Source organism: Brienomyrus brachyistius, chromosome 4 (genome assembly GCF_023856365.1).
Source record: "Brienomyrus brachyistius isolate T26 chromosome 4, BBRACH_0.4, whole genome shotgun sequence".
Taxonomy (NCBI): Eukaryota; Metazoa; Chordata; class Actinopteri; order Osteoglossiformes; family Mormyridae; genus Brienomyrus; species Brienomyrus brachyistius.
The window spans coordinates 39191276-39205007 of NC_064536.1; positions in this window are offsets into that span (position 1 = coordinate 39191276).

Sequence of the window (13732 nt, forward strand, 5' to 3'; positions counted from 1 at the left end):
GGCGGCCCGGGTTCGACTCCCGGTATGGGAATTATACTTATCGTTGACTGCACCCCTGCAACTGATCTTTATAACTTTTGTTGGTTACGAAATGCAATTCATACGGAAAATAAATATCTTACCCGTGTTGAAACAGCCAAATGAAAATGCGTTTAATCCTTTTCTCTTTGTGTCACTTGTTCAGCCCCGCACTGGACAGAACCGGGACAGTGCAGAGATTATGATAAGGCATATTTGCAAAGTGTTTTCAATTTTCCAAGTCCTTCACAGATTTGTGTTAGTTGACTTTCTATTGATTGTTTTTATATTAATGATTTCGGTTATACCATGAAGATAAGTCTTACTCCTAGTACGGTTTCCTTCTGTTTCAGTGATGTGTGCATCATAATTATGACAGGGATAGGACATGAGTCTAATTTTTCCTGAACAGGTCAGGAATTATCAATATATTGCAAAGCATTTTTAGAGAAATCACTGCTAAATATGGTCTTTGAGGAAATCAAGCATTTGTAGTCAATTATGTAATAAGAGAGACAGGGGAAGAAGGGGGTTATTCCACGAAGCAGGTGTTCTCAGTTAGTTGGATTTACTTAATATGTGCATGTGTACAGCAGAGGGACATGCGTGTGTGCAGCACAGGGAAATGCGTGTGTGCAGCACAGGGACATGCGTGTGTGTGCAGCACAGGGACATGCGTGTGTGTGCAGCACAGGGACATGCGTGTGTGCAGCACAGGGAAATGCGTGTGTGCAGCACAGGGACATGCGTGTGTGCAGCACAGGGATATGCGTGTGTGTGCAGCACAGGGACATGCGTGTGTGCAGAACAGGGACATGTGTGTGTGCAGCACAGGGACATGCGTGTGTATAGCACAGGGACATGCGTGTGTACAGCACAGGGACATGTGTGTGTATAGCACAGGGACATGTGTGTGTGCAGAACAGGGACATGTGTGTGTGCAGCACAGGGACATGCGTGTGTATAGCACAGGGACATGTGTGTGTGCAGCACAGGGACATGCGTGTGTGCCGAACAGGGACATGTGTGTGTGCAGCACAGGGACATGCGTGTGTATAGCACAGGGACATGTGTGTGTGCAGCACAGGGACATGCGTGTGTATAGCACAGGGACATGCGTGTGTACAGCACAGGGACATGTGTGTGTATAGCACAGGGACATGTGTGTGTGCAGAACAGGGACATGTGTGTGTGCAGCACAGGGACATGCGTGTGTATAGCACAGGGACATGTGTGTGTGCAGCACAGGGACATGCGTGTGTGCAGAACAGGGACATGTGTGTGTGCAGCACAGGGACATGCGTGTGTATAGCACAGGGACATGTGTGTGTACAGCACAGGGACATGTGTGTGTATAGCACAGGGACATGTGTGTGTGCAGAACAGGGACATGTGTGTGTGCAGCACAGGGACATGCGTGTGTATAGCACAGGGACATGTGTGTGTGCAGCACAGGGACATGCGTGTGTGCCGAACAGGGACATGTGTGTGTGCAGCACAGGGACATGTGTGTGTACAGCACAGGGACATGTGTGTGTATAGCACAGGGACATGTGTGTGTGCAGAACAGGGACATGTGTGTGTGCAGAACAGGGACATGCGTGTGTACAGCACAGGGACATGCGTGTGTACAGCACAGGGACATGCGTGTGTACAGCACAGGGACATGTGTGTGTGCAGCACAGGAGTATCTTCATGTTGTTCAAATTTTATATTTGTTACTAGAACAGCCAGAAACAGAGAGAAAAAATACATTTCTATTCGCCACATGCTGTATTAGTGTTACTGCACTAGCTAGGATCTTAATCATTCAGGAGTTGGATTAAACCATTACAGGCCTGTTACATCAGTAAAAAAATACAAATTTATGTTTTCATAGGTATTCAAGATAATTTCATTAATCGTCTCGCTTGTGATAAGCAACAAAATGCCGACTACAGGTCACTCAGTTATCCAAAATGATCTAAGTTACAGGTTATTTAGTTATAGGCCCACCTCACCTCCGATGGATCAGTCAACGGTAGGGTTTCAGCACGTGCAATGCGCGTCCACGCGAATCAACTCAGGGCCAGAATAATAAAATAAGGTGGTGTGGGGACAGTATGATCGGCGCACCCTGAATGGCAAGGCTTTTTCAGCTAACCATCTTCTAAACACGGGGACCAGCAGCTCCTTAAACAAGAAAACAAACGTTAACAGTATAACAGGCTCCACCTTGTTTTAAACTTTTGCTGCGCAACATCTTCATGGCGCCAGGGAGGATAAGTGGATACTCAGCGGGGGGGTATGCGGGGAATTACTTTTAACACTTCGGATACAAAGCCAGGAATGGAATTAATTGGAAAAACTACTATTAAAACAAGGTAAGCCAGCTTACAAAACAGCGGATTTTACTTTTTATTCCAAATAAAACGTGGGGTTACCAACTTCAGCCAGGTGGCTGGAGTGAGGTTTTCAGTTCGAGTTGTCTGCACACAAATGTAACAGTTCTTACCTTGTAAATAGTCTGTATTTAACCGTGTAAATTCCCATTTGACGTAGCAAATTTTTGGTTTATAATGGAACATTACCAGTTGACCGTAAGATTTCCTGCGTGAATCTGAATGCGTGAGTGTAATGCCAGATGCTTGAGATTTGGCAACCCTGAAAAAGTAAATTTTTTGATGATTTATATAACAAATAACATCACTTTATACAGTTGTTAAAAAGCAGAAACTTCAACGAACATGAAAGCACCAATAAACTACGTCTTCCATTTTCCAAACCGCTTATGGTACTGGGTTGCGGGGGGTCCGGTGCCTATCCCGGAAGCAATGGACACGAGGCAGAGAACAACCCTGGATAGGGGTCGCGCCTCCGGTCGGACGATCTTCGGCTTTAAGTGAAACAATTGTTTCACCTGTAACGGCTCACCATTGGCCTGCACCGCTGAAATGTTTCAGGACTGTCCCGCGCGCGATAGGGGTGATAGGCACAATAATGCTTCAAATCAATTTGCATCCAATTTAGCCAGGGTCTCTGCGATGAACGCAGGACCGTTGTCTGTGGTGATTTTAGATGGAATGCCCCATCGCAGAATCACCTCCTTTAGCAGACATTTAGCCACGCTCAGAGCATCAGGGCGACGGCAAGAGAATGCCTCCACCCATCTGGAAAACAGATCTACAATCACCAAGCAATACTTATATCCCCTGCACGGCGTCAGCTCAATGAAATCCATCTGCAGGTGATCGAATGGGCTTTGGGGACTCGGGGTCACTGCAGGGTCGGTTGGAGTGCCCTTTCCCACACTGAATTTCATGCACACCATACACTTACCGGAGAATTGGGCAGCAGCTGCGGCAAACCCAGGGGCATGCCACACCCGAGTCAGCTGCCACCATCCCGACACGAGACACATGATCCAGGCTGTGACGGACCAAGCAGTAACGTAATTAAAGAAACAGAGCTTTATTGACCCCCGAAATGCAAACAATAACAAACTCAAAACCTTAATAACTGGGCCCATAAAAGAGGCCAACAAAAACAAACATAATTTTACAAAGCAAAACAGTAACTGAAGCAAACTGACCTTTCTAATATGGTAACATGAGGGAACATATATAGCGGTTTGGCCAAACCAATTAACACACAAAAGGGATAAAACAAATAAGCACTACATATAACTAAACAAAGCAAAACACAGCTAAACCCCAACTCCCCCCTCTTGCCATGGCAGCACATGGTTCGCTCCTACTCCAGGGGTTGTCTTTTGAGACACCTCCGCCCTCAGCCACACCTTTACGCTGAATAAAAGACCATCCCCTACAAACAAAGTAACTACAAACCAAAGAGATTAAACAATCACTGCACACAACCCTACAATATCAAAATATATATACACACACGCACTACACCTAACACCAAAGACAAAACACAACTAAAACCTATGAATTACTACTGTAAAGCAATTTAATTAGAAAATGCATACAAATACTGAACTAAGTTCTTACTGTGTGGCTGTAGCCATCACAAGGCCATGAACGGCTTTCTCCATCCCTGGATACACAGATCTCTTCATCCGCGTAGCTCACCCTCCGTTGCACCTGTTTGAATCAAAAGGAAGGTGGGCGGAGTCAGGGAAGAGGCGCTCATCCTGGCCAGGAGTCATGGCAACGAGGAGGGTAGGCGGAGTCATGACAGAGGCGCTCATCCTGGCCAGGAGTCATGGCAACGAGGAGGGTAGGCGGAGTCATGACAGAGGCGCTCATCCTGGCCAGGAGTCATGGCAACGAGGAGGGTAGGCGGAGTCATGACAGAGGCGCTCACCCTGGCCAGGAGCCATGGCAACGAGGAGGGTAGGTGGAGTCATGACAGAGGCGCTCACCCTGGCCAGGAGCCATGGCAATGAGGAGGGTAGGCGGAGTCATGACAGAGGCGCTCACCCTGGCCAGGAGCCATGGCAACGAGGAGGGTAGGCGGAGTCATGACAGAGGCGCTCACCCTGGCCAGGAGCCATGGCAGCAGGGGAGTTGGGTGGATCGGTGACACTCACCCTCACATCCTGTAGGACGGCATTTCTGCTTTTCAGAATGAGTGTCTGTCTGAAATTATCTTCTACATCATGCTAATGATTTAGCTGCTCTATGCTCATCTGCAAGAGAAAAATGAGGATATAGCAGTTCAGAAAAAAACTAGACTTATTTGCTTCATTTGCTTGTATTTTAAACTCTGTGAGCAGGAATGATTCACCATGAAGACCAACAATCAATTATTTTACTATGAAATTATGTTTCTAAAATTATAAGATTCCAAATATTTATTCCTGGTAACAGCAGGACAAAAACTTTGATGCTCAAACTGTTTTCTTTTTTACAGACAACAAATACACAGAAAATGTATCACTGCACAAACAAGCTCTCTCAAAGATGATATCCTTTGATAGAATGTACAGGGGCTCACAGTTCTTCATTTCATGCTTTAACTTTTGATGTTACCAAAAATACCAGTGACTCACATGTATGACAGGAAACCAAGCAAGATAAAGAATTTTTAAAAATCCGCTTTGGCTGCACCTGCAGTTCATTTAAGAACAATGAGACATCGACAGTAAACAGTGACGGATTTGGATGCCTTACTGTCAGAAGCCCGTCTTCTGTTGGTCTTGCTGTGGTTCATCAATGTCCCTCTGTGTCTTTGATGTATGCTGGAATTAGATATCTGACTCATACATCTGCCATCCCAGCACTGCTGAGTGCTGGTTTTGAATGTGGCCATAACTGTGTCTGTGTGCAGTTTGCAGGCTTCCTCTGTTCACATGGCATTTCTCCACCTTCCAGTGCCCTGCAATGGACTGACGTGCTGTTGAAGGTTTACCTCACTTTACACTGTGTGCTTCCTGCATTAGGGTCTAGAATCTGTCTTGATCCGATCTAGATTCTACATAATTATTCTAATGATGAAAACAGACGAATCTTCGACGCAACAGGGGGATCAAACAAATATACTTTTCATATAAGCAAAAACATAGTATAAGTACACATCAACACTAATTCATGCATCATCTGTATTCATGCTGATATTTTAATTTCATTAATAAAGGAGTCTATCTTCCAATAGTTTATTTTCTGCTCAATAGACAAATAATAATAGAATGACATGCTGAAGTGATAAACTTTCAGCCTTGTGGTTTTGTCACTTCCTGTTTAAAGTGTCCACTCCCCCTTCACTCTGCCTGCTGTGTGTGAGAATAGAAACGACAGACAGTGAAGGTACAGAGGATGAGGAAGTGAGTGTCAGTCTCCACAGATCTGGGCTCAGTGACACACACACATATGGATCCTCTGATGCTCCTGTTTCTTCTCATTGCTGGGCGCACAGGTGAGTGTCTCTCATTACAGTGGTACTGAGTAGAGATCTCTCTCCTGCTCCTCCACACACTGTCAGCTACAGGTTGGAGATGATGATGGAGATCTGTTGCTAGTTACATGATGATGTAATTGATGTGTTCTTGGAAATAATGAATACTTTTTCAATTTTAACAAATTTCACATTTTTGCATACAGTGGTTATCACGATGAATCACTTATATGGATCAAATACTTGGGACAGATTAATTCTTGTACAAATATTGTTTTGATAATTTGTCTGTCGTAATCAAGTAGTCAGATTTCACTGTTCATTTTGGGTCTTTTTTACTGCAGTAGTTATTTTCTTTGTTTACTTTACTTTGATCATCCTACTTTGCCCTGCGGTAACCCATCTGCTTCTGGCTAGCTACTTGAGGCTAGCACAGAAAACAAGACTGGAAAAAGAAAGTCATTTTCTTTCAATAACAAATATAGAATAATCAAAACTTATGATAAACCACCAAAAACAAGGCCACGGAGATGCAGCAGCAAAACTACAGTGAGCGGTTTGAAACAATGTAACATTCTGAAATTTGTGCTGTGTGTTGCGTCGGGGCAGGCAAGCAGGCAATGGAAGCCTTATTGACGAGAGACAGACTCAGGACAGGGAGCATGAGAACGTCAATGACAGACCTAGGGGAGACAGCCTAGCACACAGACTAAATACACAGAACTAAAGGGACGGAAACGCAGAACGGCTGAGAACAATCAGGAATTCACACGAGGATGATAAGGGGGTGTGGCATACAGGAGTATCGTACGAGTAGGTCATGACACTGTGTAAAAAAATTCTATTGAATTGAATATTTATGAGGGGCGGCATGGTGGTGCAATGGTTAGCACTGTTGCCTCGCACCTCTGGGACCCGGGTTTGAGTCTCCGCCTGGGTCACATGTGTGTGGAGTTTGCATGTTCTCCCCATGTCATCGTGGGGTTTCCTCCGGGTACTCCGGTTTCCCCCCACAGTCCAAAAACATGCTGAGGCTAATTGGAGTCGCTAAATTGCCCATAGGTGTGCATGTGTGAGTGAATGGTGTGTGAGTGTGCCCTGCGATGGGCTGGCCCCCCATCCTGGGTTGTTCCCTGCCTCGTGCCCATTGCTTCCGGGATAGGCTCCGGACCCCCCGCGACCCAATAGGATAAGCGGTTTGGAAAATGGATGGATGGATGGATGGATGGATGGCTGAATATTTATGTACAGTATTATAGCATATTCGAATTATGCACAGATCAGTAATTTAATTTGTACGGTACAGTAATTCGAAAAGCGTTTGAAAGAGCTGTACTGTATTTTGACATCGTCAATAAAATTCAGTGAATAGTGACTGTATAGCGTCACTTTTATTACCTTATATTCATGTAAAAATATACAAATCTCAATTAGATGATAATCTTCTTAAGACATAAAGAGAAAACATGTGTTATAATGATAATCCGCTTACAGTATAGTGATTAATTTCGCCCAGAGAGACGTGATCACTATAGGCGTCTTCCACTATAATTCCAAAAGAAATTATCTTTGTGAAGTGTTTGCAAACTATTTATGGAACAGTGATATTTAAGACATGACCAATTTATCATGAATCGATTTATTGATATTGTTTAGTATAACATTTAAATATTCTGTGTGATGTTGTCATGTCTTCCTTTTAGTGATCAAGCAGTATAAATACTCTGTTAGTGCTCATAAAATGCCCTTGTCTTTTGTACCCTGTGATTTTCTGTGAGGGTGACAACTGATCTGACTGGGGTCATTTCAGTTTGCATGGTCTCCCTGTGGTTACGTTGGTTTCCTCTCAGTTCTCTGGTTTCCTCCCACAGTACAAAGACACGTGGTTCAGGTGAATTGGTGCCTCTAAAAGTGCCCACAGTGACTGTGTGTAAGTGTTTGCTCTGTGACAGACTGGCATCCTGTCCTGGGTGTTCCCCTGCCTTGTGTCCTGTGCTGCCTCAGATCAGCTCCAGAACTAGGTGTATTTATAAATACAGTCTGTGTGGTCATCACACAAAATGATGAGCCCATTCATTCACCTCCCCTGTGCCTTATTACCAGTGATTTAAGGTTCTGGTTTTCCTCTCAGGCCTTCCCACACACTCCCAAACTCAGATTCCCTATGGTTCTGATAAACAAATGTGACCCTAATCCAAGTATTACACAATCAAAAAAATAGGGTTGGGCCCGTTGGGCATCAGGGCTGGTGTGGTGCTGAGGCGCCGCCCGCCGCATTGTGACACTTGGGTCCCAACTTGAGCTGACCCATCCGGGTATGCCTGTGGAATGTCTTGTCTCTCTGACAAGATGACCATCTTCCTCTGCTGTCGGGGAAGCTTTAGAAACTCTGCATTTCAGTGGTGACATTCTCTAGGGTAGCCAAATCTCTGTAGCTGGATATAACTACTTTTGGTCTGGTCGCTCTGACAGCTGCCATACTCGGAGTAGCTATTGCTGTGGCGGATCGGCTCCTCCCGATGGTGTATGATATCACCCCTTTCAACGACCATATTATGAGACTCAGGCTAAGGCAGTCCTTTGGTGTTTTGTCTGTTGTCTTAGTGTATGCTCTGACCGTGCTGAGAGATGTTATTTTATTTTCTTAATAATAAACTTGAGATCCCATCCCATCCAGGGTGAGCCCTTGCCTTGTGTCCTGTGTAATAGTACAGATGTGACTGTACCGTGTTTCTATAAAGCATGTAAAACTTTACTGTTCATATCCAACCTCTTATTCAGCTCTTTGGTCCAGCTGGCTCTGTATGTAGGACTGAGCTGATCGGTGCTGCTGTTGATTATCAAGGTGGTTTTACTTCAGTCAGAATAGATTCACTGTTTTGTTCTTCAGGTTTAAATGTGATATGTGTGACTGACAGACACACTGGTGTATTATATGTCTCACAGGTGGGAGCAGGTTCTGGATGCTGTACTGAAAGCTGGGACTGGTGTGTTTTATCTGATTTGCACCATCATCGCCATTCAGCTGCACTGGACCTCCTGTAAAAAGAGGGAACCAATTAGAGAGAAGCAGAGGGTCTCCCTGGATCAGAGGAAGCTGGCAGAGGAGATGACCTTCATAGAGCAGAATGAGTCAGAGGAGCTGTAAAATAAATGGTTATGCTAACTGCAGTGAGGCCTCTCTCACTAGGCCCTGCTCAGTCTGTACAGTCATAGCATGAGAGTCAGTTAAACACAGAGGGGTTGATTATTTGCTGGGAACCTGTACAACCACGTATTGGCCACTTATTCACAAGTGCTTTGCTGCCACCTGCTGGTTAATGTTTCATAATAGTTATCTAGTGAAGGTAAGACTGGATTTTATTAAATTGTCTCTTAATTCTGAAAAAATACAGTACTATGCAAACGTCTTGGGCCATCAAAGAAAATGTTTAATGCTATTTATCTGGGTTGTATATATTTGCTCAGAACAAAAACACAATTATCATAAAAATATATGCAAATTAAAAGTAACAATAAAAACTAACAAGAATTTCTTCTTTTCTCCAAAAAGTTACTGATGCCTTCTTGGATCGCTAGATGAACCACGCTTTGGTTCCTAAACCTCTCCTCAGGGGCACCTCAGCAATTCCATGTATTTGTAAAATTTCACCACCAGCTCAATTAATTAATTTAATTATTAAACAAATGTTAATGATGCATTGATTAGCCATAGGAGGTGTGTTAATGGTCAAGTCAAAAATATATGGGTCTATTGGATGGTTGGTGAAAAATACTGTAGTGACTTTAGAAGAGATTTTGAAATGACTGGGCTGCCACACTTTGATGGACAAAATATTATAATTCTAGACGAAGATGAAGATCATTTGAACATCATTTTCTTTGACAGCCCAAGACTTTTGCACAGTTTTGTATATGTCTTTTATACTGGTCATTATTTGCTTTAATACATGATTAATAAATTGCTACTTTACAAAACATTTAGTATTTTTCTGAAATTGGTAATTATTAAAAACGAATTTCACAAACTTAAATGGTTTGGGGTTTTTAGGTCACGCCTCCTCGTCAGAGCCCAGCAATCAGGGACTCTTTTAGAGAGTGATGTAATCAGGACCACCCACTTTTCAATCTGCTGTACAAATACACCAGCTTGTGTCTGCTAACAACAGCCTGTACATATCAGATAAGGAGGAAACAGTATCACATATATATTGGCCAACATCAAATGAAAATGTAACACACGAAAACAGGACCGCCCACTTATCACTCTGCGTAAAATCACACCAGCTTGTCTCAGCTGACAGCAGCCTCACATATCAGCTAAGGAGGAAGACGGCATATCAAAAGTATAAAGAAAGACACCATCAAATGAAAATATCCCTGTGTGATCTATTGGTTTCTGCTTTCACTCCCATTAAATGACAGTAAGTCTAGTTGCTGTCCGTGGTGCTGAAAACCTGGATCAGTAAATTCCAAATGAAACTTCTTTACCTGATTTAACTGTAACTCACTTATTTTGTTGGCAATGATGCTTTGTTGAGTCTAGAAAGGCGCAAAGAGGGTTACAGATAATTTAATTTAAGTAGTTTTACTTAAAAACCAAAAAGATTTGAACAATCAGTTCAACTTTGGACTATAGTGCTTCACAAAAGTAAAATCCATCCAGTTAAATCTCTTTACCCCCAAGTCAAGAAGGAATCAAATGCAGAAGCACATTGTGGGAGATACAAGGTGCAGACACATTAAAAGCACTTTTTTGTGTGAACATTATAAAACAGATTGATACACATTAAGCAGTTTGTAACTTTACATCCAGACCTACATCAGTCAGAAAAAGCAGGCGATGACCATCCCATCCAGCAGCTTCATCTCTGATTGTACAGAATCCCTTGTCAGGGTAACTTCTGAAGTCATGACTAAACTAATTTCCAGCTCTGCCTTCAGCTTCATCGGTTAGATTAAATTAGGAACTAAACTAAACTAGGAGGGAAATACAGTCAAGCTACTTAAGTAGCTGAATTTTGTGTATCCACTAGAGGGCAGCCACACATAGATTCCCTTATGAATGGTTCTGATGCTTCAGGAAAGCACTGTACAGAGACCCAGGTATGCCAGTGAGGAACGGATAAAGAGCAGACGGATCCACCAACTAGCTGTAATATGTAGTATTTCAATTGAATTTAAACAAATAAATATAACAGTGTCAGAGTGTCAGATCCATGTGAGTTTTTATGATTGATGAACTTTGAAAGCCTGAATATAACTGAGGAGGCCCACGGACCCCATTATGTGTGAAACACTATTGTGGTGCTGAGAGAAACACAAACAGCTCTCAGTCTGATAGGACTGCTGATAAGACCCACATGAAGTGAATCACCTGACTTTGCCCCCCCAGGACACCCCCACCCCTGTCATACAGACACCTTCCTAACGGACCTCTTGATATGTACTGATCCACAGGTATTAAAAGGACCTACTGCAGTGACATTTTAAAACTGTATAAAACATAATAAAGACTGAAACAAAGGCCTGAGGTCAGACCCTCTGCATGTAGCACACAGTGTTTCTGCAGAGTCTCACACTCACATCCTGTATAACGACATTTCTGCTTTTCAGAATAAGTCTGATTTCACTGCTCTTTGCTCATTTGCAATATGAGGAAGTAACAGTTTAGAAAAGAACTAGACTTATTTGATTAATTTGTTTGTAGCTCTGTGAGCATGAATGATTCACTGTGAAGACCAGCTATCAATAATTTTGCTATAAAATCATGTTTCTAAAATGATAAGGTTCCAGATGTAATTAATATATTTATTCCTGGTAAGAGCAGGACAAAAGCTGCATCAAACTGTTTTCCTTTTTACAGACAAGAAATAGACAGAAAATGCATCAGTGGACAAACAGTTTATGAAAATCAAAGATAGATGGATGATTTTTAAACATTTAAAACACACTAAAAAGGGAGGCAGTGATGTTAAGGAGAGTCAGGAAGTGATTGTCAGTCTTCACAGATCTGAGGGCAGTGAGACACACATAAGGCTCCTCTGATGCTCCTCTTCATCCTCTTCTTCACTGATGGGCCTCCAGGTGAGGATCACTTACTCTGGGACTCCACCATTCAGCGTAGTTAAGATGAAGATAAATTTTGCACAATATACTTACTACATCTGTTTGTTCATATTCATATTGTTCCATGAAGTTTGATCACTTCCCGATTATAGTCTGTGGCGGTAGCATGTTGACCGACTGATTTTAGAATTGACTGCAGTCTTCTTTGTGTCCACTATGTGGCAGCAGTATAAAGGAAATATCTTATTCTGTCACAGCTGCTGGTGTGTGTAAAAATTCACATACTCTGATAACAAGTAATTCTGCCTCCAACTGTTTGTCAGGGACCTGGGCAGGAATGAATTACATGCCGACTGTACATACAACAGAGATGGGCTCCTGGGAGAACTTTGCCAGAAGTTGAAACACGACTTTAAGAATGACACTGATCCAGAAGTGGATAGTTTAGGTCCAGAGAGTAAAAATCCAGTTTTAGATGTTGTTTCAAACAACTAGTTGTGTAAAGTGCCACAGACACAGAGTACTCAGCTGTTTGGTTGAAACTAAATCTTGGTCTGGATTTTTACTTTCTAGACCTGAACTATCCACTGCTGCACTGACCCCCACCTTCTTGGGGGAGGGAGTCAGTCCAGACCAGGTCCCGCCCCCCAGCTAATAGGCTCCCTGGAAGCTGAAGGGTGTTCCAGCTAGACAGTGCTAAGTGATCTGAGTAATGGGGGGAGCACAGTCACAACAGAGGTGGAAGTACCCCCCCCCCCCCAGGAAGTAGAAGCGGAGGGTGAGGACAGCTCACTTAATTATCAATCACTGTTTCTCAGTGGTGCTATACTTTGTCTCTCTCGCTGACAGTTTCTTGCTGATGTAGAGCCCTGGGCACTGCTCTTCCTCCTGCTCTTCCTCCTGCTCTTCCTCCCCCCCTGCCCCCAGACACCCTCCCTCCCCCAGTGACTCACACCCGATGGCAGTGCTGCTGGCCTCCTCAGCACATGCAGGGCTGCCCTTATAGAGCCACACATGCCACAGCCAGTCACTGCTGTAAAGGACCACGTTGGTCAGGTGGGCTGTGGTCTGTCAGTAGGTGACACAGAAGACAGCAGAACTCGTATCAGCCAATCAGAGAGGAGAAAGTGGGTTTTTCATTGGACTCCTCAATCACAGATAGAGACAGATAAACAATGCAGTTTTGGAGAATCAGGAAGTGAGTGTCAGTCTCCACAGATCTGAGGTCAGTGAGACACACATAAGGCTCCTCTGATGCTCCTCTTCATCCTCTGATGGGCCTCCAGGTGAGAATCACTTACTTCAGGATGGTTATTTCTTCACTTCGTGTTTATAATGACTAACAGCAGATATCCCAGGAAAATGTATAAATTAACTATAACTTGACAGCATGTAGTTCAACCCTTAACTGTGTATGAGCCCTTCAATGGACGGACATCATATGGATTAATGTCGGGTAGGAGGTTATATTCAGAGTACAGGCAGTCGTCAGGTTACAAACCAGATCTGTTTCCAAAGTTAGTCTTTAAGGTGAATTTGTAGGAAAGTCAGAAAAGTAAATGCAGTACATGATAATTATCATTATTATTACTGCTATACAGTAAAAAACAAAAATACAGTACTGAACATCCAGCCAGCAAGCCGCTGAAGCCGTGCAATGATTTCAGGAGCGTCACTAATGGCGCGTCTGTTTGTTATTACAAACCATTGTATTTAGCCCAAATTTTTAATATAAAAGGCTTCATGGCAGTCCGATCGTAAGTATGAGCTGTCCGTAAGTCGGCCTCCTTAACTCGGGGACTGCCTG